Source organism: Echinops telfairi, unplaced genomic scaffold, assembly GCF_000313985.2.
Source record: "Echinops telfairi isolate 266 unplaced genomic scaffold, ASM31398v2 ScPeMD7_7469;HRSCAF=8507_1, whole genome shotgun sequence".
In the NCBI taxonomy this organism is placed as follows: Eukaryota; Metazoa; Chordata; class Mammalia; order Afrosoricida; family Tenrecidae; genus Echinops; species Echinops telfairi.
Genome location: NW_022111373.1, coordinates 95,950,160 through 95,969,304, shown reverse-complemented (window position 1 = coordinate 95,969,304; position 19,145 = coordinate 95,950,160). Strand labels below are relative to the sequence as shown.

The 19,145-nt window shown below is 39.7% G+C and overlaps 1 protein-coding gene across 3 annotated transcripts in view; it reads left to right on the top strand.

Moving 5' to 3' along the window:
• The first annotated feature begins 268 nt into the window (after positions 1–268).
• The window catches only part of GPBP1 (GC-rich promoter binding protein 1), an 81,183-nt gene continuing 62,306 nt past the window's right edge, over positions 269–19,145 (top strand). The window contains exons 1-2 of one of the 3 annotated variants that reach the window (XM_045285124.1): positions 269–577; positions 1,790–2,771. The gene's annotated coding sequence lies outside the window, so the exon portion shown is untranslated. Of the gene's footprint in view, positions 578–1,789; positions 2,786–19,145 lie in introns of all 3 variants that reach the window. The other 2 variants (XM_004703601.3, XM_004703602.3) reach the window with 2 other exon arrangements.

The window sequence follows — 19,145 nt, the reverse complement described above, 5'->3', positions numbered from 1 at the left end:
AATGTTCCCGATTGTTCACCGGCTTCACGTCAGCAGCAGGGGGTAATCCCCCGTCTCCAGCTGCTCTTGACGTCACCGGGAGGAGCCACCGCCTCCCGCGCGCCCCTGCCTCCCGGGCTGCTTCGAAGCCCCGCCCTGAAACCCCGCCTCCCAGCATAGCCCCGCCCCACCCTTCCCCTAGGCGCCGACGTGGAGGGCGGAGCTTCTTTGACCCAGGCGAGAGCTGTTGCTTGGGCCCGAAGGTTCTCTCGTGGAGTCGCTCCTCCTGCTGCCCCGCCCAGTAGGTTCCTTTGCAGCGCTTTTTCTACACTTTTTCTCCCTCCTCTTCCTCCTCGCCCCGCCTTTCCGCCCCCCCCCCCTATATCCCTGTAGTTCCTTCCCCGCCTCGCCACCCTCCACGATCTCGCGAGACTTGGCCCAGAACATTGCGGATCGGGTCGGCGCCATTTTGGGACCGAGACTGGTTGTGGGGGAGGGAAAAGCGGCAAAAGGGGATTATTCAAAGTACCGAAAACCTTCTCCCGGGATCGAGCGCAGCGGCACCCCCAGGCCAGGGGCACCTCTGGTGGGGCAGAAGGTAACAGCGTTCTCTGGGCTCCGCGCCGGTGTCGGGGGAGGGGTGCCCGTGTCGGCGTTGGGGTTGGAGGGGTCGGGAGCGGCGTTGGCGGCGCGAGGTGTGAGGCTGCCGGAGGACGGGCTGAGGGGGACGGGCAGCTGGAAGGGAGAAGGGACGGAGGCGCGGGAAGGCCCGTCTAGGTATCGACCTGAACCCGGAGGGCGGAGGTGCATGGCTGCGGGGAGGGGAGGGCGGCTCAGCCCCGGTGTCTGGCGGCGGGGGTGGGGGTTGGCGGAGGCAGGGAGTGGGTCCGACGTCCCCGGGGCTCGGTCTGCCTCCCGCCGGCCTCGGCCGCCCGGCCGCCCGCCTCCTTTTGCACCATAGCCTTCGGAGGGCCGGCTGGCTGGCCGAGGCCGAGCTGTGGCCTTCGGCTGCTGCTTCAGCAGCGCGCCCGGACTCCCCGCCTCTCCCACGCCCCTGGCACTTACCGGCCACCGGGGCGAGTGCTACCTTGTGCCCCCCCCCCGAACCTCCCCCCGCTTTAATCACCCCGTGGTTTACCAGCGAGGCTCCTTCCCTTCCACCACCTCAGCGTTGGGAGAAACCTGTTTCCTTCATTCGAGGAACTGGGACCCGACACCTTTATCCCCTTACTCCCCTCGCTCGGAAGCGGGGGAGTCTCACCCTCTGGCGAATTGAACTTAACCCACCTTTCTCTCCCTTCTGTGGAAATAATGCTTCTTTTTTAAAAGACGTTCCAATTTGGAGGGAACATCTCTCCGTATATACCTCGAATTCTTGAAGTTTACATTGAGTAAGGCTTCGTTGTCAGCCCACCTGTCCGTTTTCCTTTGGGTGGCAAATAGACTACCTTTTATAAACTGCGTGCCAGTGTCATAGTTTTTAATATTTACCCACGGAGTGTAAGAAGGTTGGCTGAAAGAATGCCTTCACATTTTAGGTCCTCACCCTTCTTTCTCCAAATCAGTACTTGTCCGTGCAGCTCCCACACCCCACTTTTCTTTCTCCCTCTATGCTCTAAAGCCCTTTTCCCATAGTGGACTTTTGTTGGATATTTGCTTGGGCAAAGTCCTTTTCCAGGCCCCAGTTGAATGCTTCCAGAAGTGGATTTCTCTCCAGAGATGGTCGCTGTAGGGTAGGGATAGATTTGTAGTGCAAAAGCAAAACCGTGTGTAATTTAAGTTTTTTTTTTTTTTGTTATAACTTTTTCAGGTGATTGAATAACTCAGATATGAAGATCATCTTCTAGGGTTTTTTTCTTGTGTGTGTAAAAGGCCCTGGATAGTTGAAGTGGCCATTTTGGAATTACAATGGTTTTGGATATTTTTGTTCCAGAAGTTTGTTAAAAATTGGCAACAATCAACCCTGAAGTGAATTGATAATAGTGAACAATTCAACAAGCTACTTAAAACGAGACCAGGCATTTCTTCAGTATTTTGGTTCAAACGGATTATATAACTCATTAAAGTATTTCAGCTGGTGGAATTTTTGCTTCTTACCCTCTTACCCCCTGTTGGTGTTCTTCAGCCCAAAACTGTAAGATATGTTTGAGTTGTGTACCGAGTAGTTTTTGGCAGTTTCAGATTATTGTTTAAATATTGCTGAAGTTTCGTGGTAGTTTTTTTACCTTTATTAAAAAGTTTTAGGAATTTTTGATTTTGGCCCTTTTCTTGGCACAATGCGACAGCTCTTCTAAATGAAGACATTGAAAGAATACCAAGTTTTTTTCCTTTTATCTTTTATTTACATGGAAATTTAAGATGTTGCCGTTTCCCAGCAGCATGGTAGTATTGAGATAGCTGTGTGTCTTCCCTGTATATGCTGATGCTTTAGGAATGTTCTTCAGATGTGACATTTTCTTTTTGTTTTTGATTTTTGGCTCATAAATTGGATATTTCATGTGGAGTGGATTAGTACAACAGTGACAAGTACATGGAATAATAAAGAAGACAGGCCTCCGAAGACTTTACAATCTTAAATCCAAGAGACTTGGCTAATTCTGGAGCTAGCCATATGAAAACTTTACAGAAGTATGGGTAGCTGATTTGAAATAACTCTATGTCAAATAGCCATAGGTTAAGTATCTTCAAAGAACTTGGAAATTATTTCAGAGGATACAAAATAAAAAAACAAACTGGAAAACAAAGATTACAGAGGAAAAACCAACACCTTCCTGTGCAGTCCTGTGGGATTTGTAAGTACTATTTGGTGAGCAAATTCAATGTTTGTTTGTAAACTATTTTGTTTATTCTCAGGTACTTTTCATTTTTTCGCCATAATGCTTGGCTTCAGTTTCCTGGACAGTCGAAAAACAACTATTGGTGATAATTTACGTTATCTGAGTAAAAGTGCAGCTTAGAAAATAGGAATATTTCCAATTCAGAAGTTCTAAATTGTAAATTTTTTGCATGCTTAAAGGCAGAAATTACGTTTTTTGTGATAAATAATGCACCTTATGCTGTTTGGGTCTATAGTTTGGCAGGAAGGTAGAAAAAGATGCAACAAATATTTCACATATTTTGGCAGAAAGTTTACATTCTAAATGTGTGGAATTATAGTGTGTGAAACAAAAAGTTTTTAATCTGATGTTTCATGATATAGCTTGTTTGAAGGCATGCCCTTTCTCAACATTTTAGTCCATTACAGAAATTAAATGTGTAGAACAATTTCCTAAGAAACAAAACAAGGATAAGAAAAATTACGAGGAACTGAAACCTAAAAAACCAGAGCAAACTGCTTTGGGAACTTAAATATCTGTAGAAAAAAAGTGCTGATTTTTTTTTTCCCTCCCTCCCACCAAGGTTATACTGGCTTAAGTTTATAAAAAAGTATGGCTTTGTAAAAAGTTGTGCATTTTAATTGCTCTAATAGAAGCCCTTTTGACAAATGATCTTTTAATGATACTTGTGTCTTTCAGAATTAAATGGTGTTTTAAATTAACATTCCTTATTATGTTTAGTTCTTAAATGACTCAGGCATTATTCAGTGAGTTGTTTTTTAAAAACTCAAAATTTATCTTAAGCAAATGAAAATTAGTAAAGAAATTAATGTAGCTAACATTAACTTGAGTTAACATTATTTAGCTACCTTTCTGAGATAAAAGGTGGTATATTTTGAACAATTCGCCAAAGTTGTCTAATGACAGTTGCTCTCATTTCGAAACAGAACTCATTTTGCTAAACTTGAATCCTGCTAGCACATTTAGAGCAAAAGAGATAATAGAGTCCAAAGCAAAGAAGGTATTGATATATTGTATAAAATTTATTTTCTGAAATAAAAGTTGAGATTAGAGAGTACAGAACTTCTCTCTAGTAATGGTGAACTGAAAGTTGAGATTAGACATAGAGTTCAGTACTTTGCTCTGTAGTAATGTATGTGTTTTCTCTATGAGAGTTGTGTGTAGCACTTCTAATGGAACTTCTATCTTGACACATATAAAACTGGGAAGAAACAACCCCTCCCCCACAATTTGGGAAATCATATTTTACACATTGCTTAATAGTTTCTCAAGTTACTTGTCTTAAGAATATACATTTTAAATCCTGTCTATGAATATGCATCTTAATTATGATTAAGAAGTTGAACTGAAAATAAATGAGCTTGATTTATTCATAGAGAAGGATACAGTGAACCCTGGTTTATTGCGGTTAATCAGTTCTAGACCCTACCGTTGATAAATGAAATTCTGCGAAGTAGGATTCCTTATTTGTAAATCAAATATTTTCGTAGTTAGAGCATAGAGGACATGAAAAAACACCCTTTAGTCACCATTACACTTGTATTACCCAATTTATTAAACGAAAAAGGGAAAATACAGTAAAACATTTTGGACGTTACAATGATCATTTATTATATTATTTATGGCATCAAGCATGTACAGTATGAGCCAATCAGTGGCAGTAATGACAGAGCATGCGCTGTTACGCAAAAACCGCGATAGAGTGAAGCTGTGGAAGTCGAAGCGCGAAGTGGCGAGGGTTCACTGTATTACATTTCTTATCTGGGATTGCTTTCCTTTAAATTCCTTGTGTTGACAATATCCTAAGCTATGAGTCAGGATGAGGGGCAGTGGATGTGGTTTAGTTGGTAGAATATAAAGATTACTCCAGAGACTAGGGTTTTTGTTAACAATTACTTTTAACCCTTGCATACACTTGTGAACGTTGTACATAAGTTGTTCAGGGACAGATTAATTTATTCGAAAATTTTGATAAATATTGTTGGTATTTGATTTTCTGATGATGGAAACACCACTAGTGAGTAATTGGCGCAACTGTTGCTTGTTTTTTTCTGACAAAAGTGGCCCCTTTTCCACCTTTCTGTTTTCCTGTTTTTTCCCCTCCTTTTTTCTCATTTTTTTTCATCCTGTAGATCTAAAAATAGTAATCATAATAGCTGAAGTTTACAGATGATGATTGTGTTTTATGTAGTTTACAGTGTATATTTTAAAATAGTTTCTATGGGGCAAATATTATAATTACAGTAGTATAGATAAGAAAATTAAGATTTGGAAAGGTTGATCCTGGAGTTAAATTGTGATTGGAGTCTTTACCAAGTCTCCTGGCTATCTGACTGTACACCGAATACACTTTACCTAATATTATATCACACTTGCATGTCTTTCTTGAGGACTTTACTCATTCTTTTTGAATATTTTCCCCAGTATTTTTTTGTTTTCTTTAGTCATATGAGGGACTTCAAATTCTCTTTTTTTTAATACTTTATTGGGAGCTCTTACATCACTTATCACAATCCTTACATTCCTCCAGTGTGTCAAGCACATTTGCACACATGCTGCCATCATCATTTTCAAAGCCTTCTCTTCCCAGTTGAGCCCCTGGTATCCGCTTCCGGGACTTCAAATTTTTAAGTGAACTTATTGAAAAACCGAAATGTAGCATTTCTGGCTGTAAGAGAATTTAGAGATAAAAGGTAAACTTAGTTTTGTTGTTAGTAGCTATTTGGATGTTAACTTTGATTCCCTGTAGTTTTCAATTATAATTGGATCTCCTTCACCAGTGGCTTTTTGGGCACATAATGAGCTCTATATATTTTTTTTAACTGAGAAAAATTTTGACATAGTTTTTTTATGTGTAAAGTTCTTGATGCTTTAAAATTGAGAAAGCAAATGAACAATGAACAGAAAGAAGAAGAAAATTTGGAGAGTTATAGGACAAGGGAATAAGACTAACTTCTAGTCTGAAAGTAAAATAAGCAAATGAAAATAGAATTTAAACTTAGACCCCACCAACTTCTGTTTTACTTCTGATAAAAATGTTAAGCTGTTTAGATCCAAATAAGGTAGCAATGCAGAAAAAGGGGATAATGGCTGGAGAATGAAAATGAGACTTTGAGTGTAGGATATGGAAGGTATAGAAAAGGGCTTGTTTCACCTTGTATTTACCAAACCTCCTTTGCCCTTAGTTTTCTCCTTTGAACTGATTGAACTTTGTCAAGTGTAATCTGTAATAAAGTTGGAAAGTTTTATTTTTACCCTAATCTGCTTAGTTCCTTTCATACATCAGACATTATTCTCTTAACCTATTTCTTCTATCTGTGTTTCTGTTAATTAAGGACATTACCCGTATCTCATTTATGCGAACTTTAAATTGTATCTTACTTCTCCCCTATGTTTATGTTCCATAGTTCAGCCCCTCCTCATATCCTAACTTGGTCATTGACTATAGCAGTAATCTACTGATTCATTGTTTTGCCTACAGTCTCATTCTACCTTTTCTCTGTTCTGTCCTGTAACCAAAATGAAAATCTAAAATACATCCTTTGACTTGGCTAACTTTAGTAGACCTTAGAGTATTAGTGTATTTGGCATATTGAAGGGGGAAAAGACAGTGTTCCTTTCACTTCTTTTAAAAATGTTTTCTGTGACAGGAGTTTGTTTTTCCCCAAGACCATTTTATTTGGAGTAAATACAGATAAATTATTCAATCGTTCAGTCACATCAAGCATTACTGTACAGTTGCTACCACAGTTAAGTTTTGAGTGACAGGAGTTATGTCTTCTTTCATGCTTTGTAGATGGTGATGGACCAGTTTGTGTATTCCTTGAAATTGATAATTTGAGGGCTTCAAAAATAGAGCTCTATCTATAGGTCTTTGTTTTGTTTTTGATGTTACATCTTAGGTCTTTTAAATTCAGTTTTCAGATTTGATTTTTTAAAGACCTATTTAAATTTTGTCCATCCTGTTTTTGTTAGCAGGAATGAGTTTTAAAACCCAGTCGAGTAGGTTTTGTTTTCCTTGGTACTCAGAACTGCTAAACACATTTTTAAAACTTCCTAAATGGGAAGTTTTAGGGAGAGTTGGCTTCACTACATATGCATACTGGTAATAAGTAAGATAGTGGGTTCTAATTTTCACAGTATAAATGATGTGCTTTTAATAGTGAATTCTAATTTATTCTCAACAAGCTTTTATAGTTTATAGGGGTCAAGAATGTGGGAGTGCCTAAGCTGAGTGTTTCTGACTCCTTGTAGAGTTTCTTTAAGTCTCAATCAAGATTTCAGCTAGGGTTGTAGACATCTAAAGATCTGACTGGAGGATGTTTCCAAGATGACATACCCATAGGACATACTTGTATGATGATGCACTCATGATAGGATGCTGATTATTGCCTAGTCAGTTCTTTACCAGTGTAGACCTCTCCAAAGAGCTGTTCCAGGGGAGAAAAATGAGGGTTTTGCCTCCCGTAAAATAGACTCAGAAACCCGCAAGGGTAGTTCTACCCTGTCCTCTAGGGTTACTGTGAGACGAAATCGAATTGATGACTGAGTCTTAGAGCTGCTTGAGTGTCTATGATATGTCAGTTGGAGTCTGTTGAGCCCTTGGTATCAGCTCCTCCCTCCTTGTGACCCCTTGATTGTGAATTATTATTTTCAGATCTCACAATGACTGCTGTCTCCCCCCATGGTCTCTGTCCCTCCCCCTCCCCCACACTTACATCGCTCGCTGTGCCCATTCCTGCACCTGGGTTCTGTGCAGAGACTGATTCTTGACTAACTCCTCACTGGAGTAGAAAGTCTCTTTTTTCTCCCATGGTTTGGCTAGTAGCTCTGACCTTGTGATTAGCTTTAGACATAAGCACTACGCCATCAGCCTCTTCTATTACAAGGGGGCTTCAAAAGTTTCATGGAAACATTGCATTATCTCCTAATTCCATTTCCTCACAAACTTTTTGAAGCCCTCTTTGTATCAAGAAGCATGAGCTGGTAAATGTTGGAGCTACAACATTAGCACAAGCAGTTTCGAGTGATGTTTTTTTTTTGTTTTTGGTTAGTGCAGATAAGGAGCCCTGGTGAACACCATAGTTAAGCATTCAACCACTACTGAAAGTTGTGCAGTTTAAATCTACCCGGCTGCTCCACAGGAAAGAGATGAGACCATCTGCTACCATCAAGGTTTACATTCTCACAACCCTGTGGGACTGTTCTACTCTGTCCAGAAGATCACTTAGGAATTACTATATTTCACTGCAAGAAAAGGCTTAAATCCTTTTATAAAGCTAAACTATATGTACGGCAATTGAAGGTGATTGTGATTTAGAATTTCTTGTGTAAGAGTTTGTGGGGGTTAGTTGTATCACAGTGAAGTAACTTTACATAACATTTAGGCACAATTAGTAGTTGTCTTTATCAGGTAAGCAAAGCAGGACTGCTAACCACATGATCAGAGATTCAAATCCAGCAGGTGCTCAGCAGGAGAAAGATGAGGCTGTCTGTTACTGTAAAGCTATAGCCTTGGAAACCCTATATAGTAGTATCTTGAGTTGGAATCAACTTGATGGCAGTGGGTATGTTTTTAGTTTTAGTAGTTGTAAGTTGAACATATATACTCAGGTTTAACTGTAGTATTTTGGTTTGCAAACTGCTTATCCTAATTTTCAGGTGAAATAAGTGCTATTTCTGAATATTGGCTTAAGAAACTATGGCAAGAGCCAAGGTTTGAATTGTTGATCTATATTCTGTTAAAGGAAACTTCCTTAATCTAGAGCAGTACTATCTAATAGAATTTCCAGAAATTATAGACATAGTCTGTGAGTAGAATTATTTGTTCAGTAGGGTAGTCACTAGTTATGTTCATTATAGAGTGTATAGCAACAGAAAACCATATTGGATATCATCTCTTGCGCACTGGTGTAGAATCATGAAATATATACACCTTTTTTTGGAAGGACTTTTGAAAATCTCTCTATCCTTAGGTGAAGTATTTTCCTTTGCACTTAGGATCAACATAGTACATATGGTTGTCCAGTTGCTCAAGTGTCACTTGTTGAAAAGATTTTGTTTATATCAAATCAGCCAATCTATGTTAAATTCAGTTCACTGTGTATACAACTGTTTATTGGTACACACACATGCACACACACAAGTGTGCGTCATTCAGTGGGCATTGTCCGACCCCATGTATATCTGTGGCCCCAAACAATGTTTTTATTTTAAAGGGAAAGCAACTCTTTTTGTTAACTATTTCAAGACCCCCAAACCCAGACCCTGGTACCACAGAACCATGAGTTGGGTGCAGGTGAGGTCTGAAGATGTGACTGGGTACATACATACTTGGGATTTGTGTGGTGGGTGTGGCTGAGGGGCTTGCTTCCTCATGCTGTGTTCCTGCAGTTGGAAGCCTGTTCTGTCTCTGCCATTAGCTCCAGCAGTGGCACAGTGACAAGGATGGCTGGAAGCGGACTCTGAAAAGGTTTTATTATGGTGTTCATAATAGTCCAAAACACTTAATGCCCTATTTCACATAATTTAGGATGTTAAGTTACATGTGCCTCCATGCGTACATGCTTAGGCCAATTTCATGGAACTCTAGACCATGAATACACATGGTATTCATGGTAACACTTGACTATTTCTGTTTTATTTTAAAACTTGATTGACCTTTTGAGTTTTTTAAACTCAAACAATTTAGAGTAAAAGGGGGAAATTGTCACGTGAAATAAGATCAGAAATACTATGTTGAATAATCTCGAATAAGCTTAAATGACTTGTTAGGTATTATCTAATTTATACTTGCTTATCTTGGAAATAAATTATAGTATTTCCATATTGGTAATGAAAAGGTAGGATAAGAAAGTATCAGCTCTGAGGAGAGGAACCAGTCAGGGAGCAGTGTAGCAATGATGAAACACAACTTTCTTCTAGTTCCTAAATGCTTTCTTTCCCCCCACTATCATGATCCCAATTCTACTTTACAAATCTGGCTAGACCAGAGCAGGTACACTGGTACAGATAGGAACTGGAAACACAGGGAATCCAGGACGGATGTTCCCTTCAGGACCAGTGGTGAAAGTGGCGATACCGGGAAGGTGGGTTTGAAAGGGGGACTGATTACAAGGATCTATATATAACTTCCGCCCTGGGGGACCGACAACAGAAAAGTGGGTGAAGGGAGATGTCGGACAGTGTAAGATATGACAAAATAACAAGTTATAAATTATCAAAGGTTCATGAGGGGGATGGGGGAGGGGAGAGGGAGGGGGAAAATGAGCTGATGCCAGGGGCCTAATTGGAGAGCAAATGTTTTGAGAATGATGAGGGAAATGAATGTACAAATGTGCTTTCCAAAATTGATGTATGTATGTATGGATTGTGATAAGAGTTGTATGAACCCCTAATGGTGATTAAAAAAAAAGTATCAGCTCACTAATGCTGCCTCTATAGATTTTGTTTTCTTTACCCCTTGAGTTCTAGTAGAGATGATGTTCTTTGCCTCAGCACGTGTTTGAGTGACTACATTATCTGCTTGCAGTATTATGAGTGCTGGGAATTGAGTAGTGAACAGGGCAGATAATGATAAATACTGCTGTCATGCTGCTTATTTCTTCTGATAATCTGTGAATACAGCAATCTTGAATTTGAAACCTAGTTTCATTCCATTTAATAACTGATGATAACCAAGTCAGCCTGTATAAGACTTATTTTCTGCTTTGTAGTATAGGTGATCTTTGCTTGTCTCTCAGAGTTCTTAGTAGACTCAAGATAGTGAATGCGAAATGCTTTGACATTGTAGAATTATCCAAACATCATTAGTTTACTGTGGTGGCTTAGTCACAAAGATGGTAGTGACTGGAAGACTGTGATCAGAGGGAGCTTGTGGGTTGAGGAAAAAAGCTTGTGGGTTGAAGGGATAGAACTGAGCATAAACCAAGTCTATATAGTAGATTGCATATTATGTCACTTAGAATTGTTGAAATACAGGCATTAGATTTTTCTGTGATAATATTTATATATTCTGAAACATGGTCTCATGACCTTACATCTCAGCTTTATGTAAATTATTTCAAATTTAAATCTCCAGTCTAGATTTCTTCTCCCAATTCTAATCTTGTTCTATAACTGCTTCCTAGACTTTCCCCCACAATTGTCATAAGGAATTCTTGGTGCTTTTATAACTCCATCTTTTTTCCATTCTTTTCTTTTTTTTTTTTTCCATTCTTTTCTGTCTGTGCTTATTTAAGCTTAAAGATTTTGGGCACCATCTTATATTCTGTCCTTTTTTTCTTACTCTAATTCACTGGGAAATTTATTTCTCTGCTTCACAAATCTCTCAACTATATCCTATCCCACTAGCAGTTTGAAACCACCCAGAGTTAGTCTTGGAGCACCACAGCGGCAGTTTTACCCAGCCCGGTAGGGTTGATAGGGCTGGGTAGAACCAAATTGGTGGCAATGAGAATTTTGACTAGACTAGGAGCCCTGGTACCACAGTGGATTAAGCATTGGCTTGCTAAACAAAAAGGTTGGTGGTAAAAATCTTCCAGCTGCTTCATGGGAGAAAGATGAGGCAGTCTGCTTCCATAAAGATTTACAGCCTTAGAGAACCCTAAGGGGCAGTTTCACTCTGTCTGCAGGGTATTTTCCATTGCCTCATATACATTTGAAAGTTGGACATCTAATAAGAAGGAAGAATGGATGGATACGTTTGAATTGTGGTGCTGGAGCAGTATATTGAAAGTACCATGTATTATTTAAAGGACAAACACAAATTTGTCTTAGAAGTATGGCAAGGGTGGTGAGACTTAGTCTCACTTGTTGTTAAGAGAGACTAGTTTTTGGAGAAGGACATCATGCTTAATAAAAGTGTAGAAAAGAAAATGAAGTCCCTCAATGAGATGGATTGACAATGGCTCCAACAATGACTTCAGGCATAGGAACAGTTATGAGAATGGCATGGGAACATGCAGTGTACATAAGATAGCTATGGGTTGGAACTGACTCCCTGGCAGCTAGCATAAATAATAGTCACAATAAATTAGAATCAATAGAACACCAATGGGCTTTGGGTGACTCAAATCATTAAGTTCTTGACTAGTAATGGGAAATTGGTTCAAACAAGTAGAGGTGCTTCTGAAGACAACTTTGCTATTTGCTTCTGAAAGGTCGCAGCCCTGAAATCACTAGAGATGGGAGTTCTATTCTGCAGTACACAGGGCTGCCACAAGTCAGAATCTACCTGACAGCAATTAGTTTAGTGTTAAGTTTGTACTACTAGGGTTGTCCAAGCCACCATGCTAACTTTTTTCAGTCCCCATTGATCCTAAATAATGTAATCGGATCAGATACATTTTCAGTTTAAAATGATCTTAGGCTTCCCATAGGATTTAAAAATAGAAACAAGAATCTGCATTGTCTGCTCCCTCTCTTTCTGAAGCTTTGCTTCTTGTCATCCTGGCCAGTTGGCCTTTGGCCTCTATGTTGGGCTGGGTAAACTAGAGAAACAAATCCAGAGACAGTCATGTGTAAGAAAGGTAATTATATATCAAGCAAACATCCCATTCCAGATCAAGTCCATAAGTCCAATACTAGTCCACAAATTAATTTTCAGATTCATGAAGCCACTTGCAGTGATACAGGAAGATCACAGGCTGGTGGGTGCAAAGTTTTGTGGATCCATTGGCAGTGGAGCAATCTCCAGGTCTGCTGCAGGTCTTCACATGGATCAATAGGAAGGTGAAGGCAGATAAAAGAGGAAGTTCTTAGGATCCTCTTTATGAGAAGGCCACACCCACAAGGAGGCACCATCAGGCTGTGATTTGATTGACAGGCTGGACACCACCCATCTTAGGGATGCTATGCTGGCACAAAAAGGCAAACTCACAGCTTTCTTTCACCAGGCATTTTTCCTTTGTCTAAATTTAAGACCTTTGTTTTGTTCCCTCTTTCTGGAATTCTGAAATTAGTCAAATTCTTTTCTTGTTAGCTCAGTTGTTAACTTCTGACTTTTCTAACCGTTCTTTGATTTTCCTTATTATTCTTTTATCTTAATTCATTCCAGGCGTAATCTGTATTTATCTTGTTTTCTTGTTACTCATTTCTATCATATAATTCTCTGAGGACAAGGGACCTTCTCTCACTTGTTGTTCTGTTACATTCTCAGTGCAGTTACTTGCATAGCTAAAGAATTATTAGCATCTTAGGTACTTTAATAGAATCCTGGTAGTGTAGTGGTCTACAATTCTAAACCACCAGCGACTCTGTGGGCCAAAGATGAGGCTTTTAAAAAGCTCCTGTAAAGATTTACAGCCTCAGAATCCCAAAAGAAGAAACCTGAAATACACAGTTGTACAGTACTCTGCTCTATAGGGTCACCATAGTTGAGATTGACTGTTGGCAGTGAGTTTTGGTTAGGTAATTTAGCTTTACTCACTTCCTTCCCACTCCTACCCACTGGTTATGTGCACTTGATATTTTTGCTACAAAGCTGCTGCTTTAACTGAGGATTAGCTAAAATGCATTATGGGAATATTCAGACTGAATTGGTCCATATTTTAGGAGAGGTGATTTACCTACCTAGATGTAAGTGATTTTGTTATACAAGTTTGTAGTCCCTTTGATTTTTGGATTTGTTATAGCTTTCTGAAGGATCTGTCTTCATAAGATGCTCTACTATGACCTTTGCCTTAAAAAACTTCCCCCAGTTTTGAATTATTGAATCAGAGAGGTGGAAACCTAGTTAACCTGTCCTGAGATTTAAATATTTGTACAACATGTTTAAGATGGGGATTTAAAAGAGAATGGAATTTTTACATGAACGTTTTGAAACCTCTTCAGGTTTTATGGAGTAAATTTGCTGAAATAAAAGTGTAAATAGAATTCTTAGCCTCCTTGTTTTCAGCAATCAAAATGTTAAGTTTATTTATATGGAGTGTTGTTTTGAGGAGGAAGCATAATAGGAAACTAATGCATATTAATTCCCACATAACTAATTATTTTTTGACCTAAAATCTTTCAATATAATTTTGGTTTGGTGTTGTGCAAACAAAGCCTATTAGCTGATATCTTGCAAGTGGGCATACTTAGTAAAGTGTCCAAAAAGATGCTAAACTTGAGACTTAGCTAAGTATCATTAGGTGTGACTTCTGAAATTGTTTGTGGGACACTTGCTAGGTTGAACACTGAATTCACCTGATAATCAAAATGTGATGAAGGCTGTTTCTGGGCAAGCTAGCTGCCTTAGGTTTTCCCTTTTAATTCAACGGGGAGTTGAAAACTTTTCTCATGAATAATTTGCCTGTCTCTCACTAAATGAGTTATTTTAATGTGGAAATGAAAAGTAAGTGAAAACATTTTCACCTTCCACGGACCTAATATGCTGGGAGGCCAATAGTATATTTTCAGAAGGCTGACTGTCTTGCCATTGAGTCACTTATAACTTGTAGTTACTTTATAAAGTGCAGAAGGATTTCTGAGGCTATAAATCTATATGAGAGCAACAGCCCCATTTTTCTTATGTTAGTGCTAAAATTTGGTGGTGGTTACACGCTGGGCTACAAACTACAGGATCAGTATTTCAAAACCACTAGCCACTGCTGGAGAAAGATGAGGCTTTCTATTCCTGTAAAAAGTTAACACCTGTGGGAGCCCCCCACCCCCAGAGTTCTACTCTGTTCTATAGGGTCATGAGTCAGAATTGACTTGATGGCAGTAGGTTTTTGTTTTAACTGATTATAGCTACACTTCTTTTACCTTTCTAGGAGATTGAGACTGACCTATGGTTTTTTTTTTATGATTTGATATAGCTGTAAATGAAGACAGTGCCTTTCAGGCATGACTTAGGCTGAAAAGTTATAGAATTACTTAGCTACCTTCTAGACCATGCGTCCTCAAACTATGGCCCATGGGCCACGCCGCCCTCCGAGGGCATTTATCCTGCCCGCCAGGTGTTTTTGCCCTGTTTGTTTTTTTACTTCAAAATAAGATATACGTAGTGTGCATAGGAATTTGTTCATCTTTTTTTTTTGAACTAGTCCTGCCCTCCAACGGGTCTGAAGGACAGTGAACTGGTCCCCTATTTAAAAAGTTTGAGGACCCCTGTCCTAGACTATTGTTTTGTATTATGTAGATCTCTACCTCTTGGTTACTTATAGTTTGTAATTTATTATTGTTGATCATGTTATTTATATTTATTATGTATATTTATTTGTTATCGGTTTATGGTTGTTGATCTTTCCAAGTGGTTAAGATCACTATTTCGTTATTTATAGTTTTCATACATATGTAAAGTGTTGAAGAATTTCAGCTATCACTATTATGACTGAGTAATTTACATCTGTATAAAAGCCCAACTTTTATTTTTAAACTAGGCACACTAGCAACTTCCTGGAGGTTATAATGAGAAATAAATGAGATAGTACTTGTAAAGCCCTTAGCAAGTAGTAAAATTTCATCTGTATTTTTAGCTATTGTTATCTTCATAGCCATTTATGCCCTTAAAGTACTTGAATATCCAAATCTTTTTTTCTTTTCCCCCCAAATCTTTCTTATGTGTCTCGGCATTTTTTCGGGACTGACGTTCACAAGTTAGGTTCATTTAAAATTTTCACTTGTTGAAATTTGTTTCCTTCAGTTGAAGTGGTCTTCAGTTTTAGTACCTTCAGTAAAGATAGGCTATGATAAGAGATTGAGGATTTTGGAAATAATATAGTGCTTGGGTGTGCAAAGGTTACTGAACTGTCTTGACTGTAAACAGGTTGGGAAAAGGGCTTAGCAATCTACTGAAAAACCATATTGAGCACTCTGAAATACCTAGGGACATCATGACCTGGAATTAATTTGATAATAACTTTTTTTAAGTGTAGCCAGGCTGAAAAGTTTTTTTTTTCAAATAAATATTTTGAATACATGCCTACAGTGTACATTTCAAAAGGGATTAAAAAAAGGCTTTGAGAGAAAAATTACATTATCATTCATGTTGCCCAAGAGTAGTTCCCATGTGCAGTAGCCCTGTTAGTTTCTTATTGATTCTGACTTCTAGGACCCTGGAATATTAGAACTTCTTAATAGAATTTCTTAGGTTGTAATGTTTATGGAAGCAGAAAGGTCTTTTCTTCCATGGTCTTTCAGGTAACAAACAACAAGCACTTAACCATTATGCCACTGTAATGTATGTATGTATACTAGAGAGCATCAACAAGTTTGTGAGCAATGAAATGAAAAGATAATTGAATTTTTCCAGGAACTTTTGAAGCCCACTTGTATGTGTGTATCCCCCTGCCTCTCCCTTGTTAGACATATGTGGGGCTTCCCCCCCCAGAAAAAAAAAACCCCCTGGAAAAACAGCTCTGCTGGGAGGAACTTCTGTAGTATACATTTTCCCCTGCTAGATGAGCATCAAACAACTCACTGAGTTAAGTGCACCCAGTGACATCACCTGGGAAGATTCTCTCTGGTCACAGTGAATTTTTTCATAAAAGCAGTTTCGCTTGAACCTTTTTTCTTTTTCTTGAACCTCATTTTTTTTGTGATGGTCAGTTTAAGAGAACAAACTGCGGCCATGAAATTTTGTTTCCTGCTCTGGGAAAAATGCCACAGGAGCTGTTGTGATGTTGAACACAGCTTACAAGGACAGTGCTTTGGGAAAAACGCAAGTGTATGAGTGGTTTTCTCATTTCAAAAAAGGTGAAATGTCAATTGATGACAAACCTCGTTCTGGAACTAGGGGTGAAAATGTCGACAAAATTCGTGCACTTGTGCTTGAAGACAGACCATTGAAGAGATGGGGAAGCTATCTGGAAGAAGATTTGGGAATGAGAAAGGTCTCTGAAAATTGGGCCTTGGGTTCTACTGACCAGGAAAAAGCATAACAAAAGTGGAAACATGCCATATTTTGAAAGAACAGCTCCAAAGTGACCCAGCCTTTTTTACCCCAAGGTCATTACTGGTGAGGAGACCTGGTGCTGTTCTTACAACTCTGAAAGTAAACATGAATCAAGCTAGAAGAAGACAACACCATTAGCTCGCCCAAAACAAAGTTCACTCGGCAAGTGAATTCGGAGATCAAGACTATGCTCTTAGTTTGTTCCACCAGGTCAGACTGTTAATCAAGTTTTCTTTTTAGAGGTTCTAAATCTCTAAAGATTACTTAACAGTGTGAGAAAAAAGGCCTGATTTGTGGCAGACGGGGGACTGGTTTTGCCACCACAACAATGCACCCGCTCATGCAACCATGTCAGTGTGTCACTTTTGGGCAGAAAACAGCATGTACTCTTGCCCCACTCACCTGACCTCACCACGGTGGGACTACTTTAAAAAAAAACATCATTTTATCGGGGGCTCTTAAACAACTTATCACAATCCATCCATCCATCCATCCATCCATCCATCCATCCATCCATCCATCGTGTCAAGCACATTTGTACATTTGTTGCCATCATCCTCAAAACATTTGATTTCTACTTTAGCCCTTGGTATTAGCTCCTCATTTTTCCTCTTCCTCCCCATCCCTCCTTCCTCACGAACCCTTGATAATTTATGAATTATTATTTTGTCATGTCTTACATTGTCCTATGTCTCCCTTTACCCACTTTTCTGTTGTCCATCCTCCAGGGAGGGGGTTATATGTAGATCCTTGTGATCGGTTTGGTTTCCCCTTTCTACCCCACATTCCCCTTCCCCTCCTGGTATCGCTACTTGCATTATTGGTCCTGAGGGGGCTTATCTGTCATGGATAGCCTGTATTTCCAGTTCTTATCGGTATCATTGTACATGCTCTGGTCTAGCCGGATTTGTAAGGAAAAATTGGGATCATGATAGTGTGGGGTAGAGGAAGCATTAAAGAACTATAGGAAAGTTGTATGTTTCATCGTTGCTGTACTGTACCCTGTCTCATCTCCTTCCCGTGACCCTTCTGTAAGGGGATGTCTCATTGCCTACAGGTAGGCTTTAGGTCTCCACCCCGCACTATCCCTCATTCACAATGATATGATTTTTTTGTTCTTTGATGCCTGATACCTGATCCTATGGACAACTCATGATCACACAGGCTGGTGTGCTGCTTCCATGTGGGCTTTGTTGCTTCTCAGCCCACTGGCTGCTTGTTTATCTTCAAGCCTTTAAGACCCCAGATACTATATTTTTTGACAGCTGGCCACCACATTTGCTTATGCACCTGCTTTGTCTTCAGCGATTGAGTTGGGAATGTGAGCATCATGGAATGTCAGTTTAATAGAACAAAGTATTGTTGCATTGAGGGAGTACTTGAGTAGAGGCCCAATGTCCATCTGGTACCTTAATACTAAACCTGTAAATATATGCACATAGATATATTTCTCCATCATCGTATATAAATATATTTTCATATGTACACGCCTGTATTTATACCTCTATTAATGCCTTTTGCTTCCTTGTTCGTTCTTCTATTTCCTTTTACTTTCCTCTTGTCCCACTATCATGCTCAGCCTTCATTTGGGTTTTAGTAATTCCTGTCAGTTACATTGCCCTTGGTCAAGCCCTACCAGTTCTCCTACAGCCTCCTTGCTACTGATTTTGGATCACTTGTTTCCTTGTCCCTGGGTTTAACACCCACTTCCTTTCCCCTGCGTCCCCCTCTCCAATGTCCTCCCAGAACCGTTTTCTCCTCCAGATTGTTTATCCCGCCACCTATCTTATCTAGGTAGACCTGCAGAGATAATAGTATGCACAAAAACAAGACAGAGCAAAACAAAGCAACAAAAGAAAAACCACAACAAAAACCAATGACAGAAAATAAAAGCCTGTAAATAGGTCAAGGTCTGTTTGTTAACCTATGGGAGTGTTAGAATCTGATGAGGTGCTACACCCTGACCCCAAACTCTATTTTTGGTATTCCCTCGGGACTTCCTTGCTCTGTTCCCCTTGCTGTTCTATTGCACACCCTTAGTGTTTCACCTCAGTGTGGTGGGTCAGATCGGGTGCTATTCCCTCCAATGTTGTCCCCTGTAGCGCTGTGGGTCAGCGAGGGTCCACGTGTCTTGTAGTGGGGCTGGCCCTACTGTCCTGTCTGCATTGGCTTCTCTGAGCAGGAATACTGTATTGTCCTCAGGGCTTGGTGGGCCAGGATGTGTTCCACTCTCTTCCTACCCCTTCGTTTGCTACTGTGTGTTCTGATCAGACATGTCCTTTTGAGGTTTTTTTTTTAATATCCTTTCTGATAGGAAAAAGTTTTTGTTTTGTTTTTTTAAGTCATCGATCCATTTGGTGTTTATTTGACATAGAATTTGAGGTAGAGTTCTCCCAACTTTTCTTACATGCTAATTTTTTTATTAGTAGTAGATCATTTTATTGGGGGCT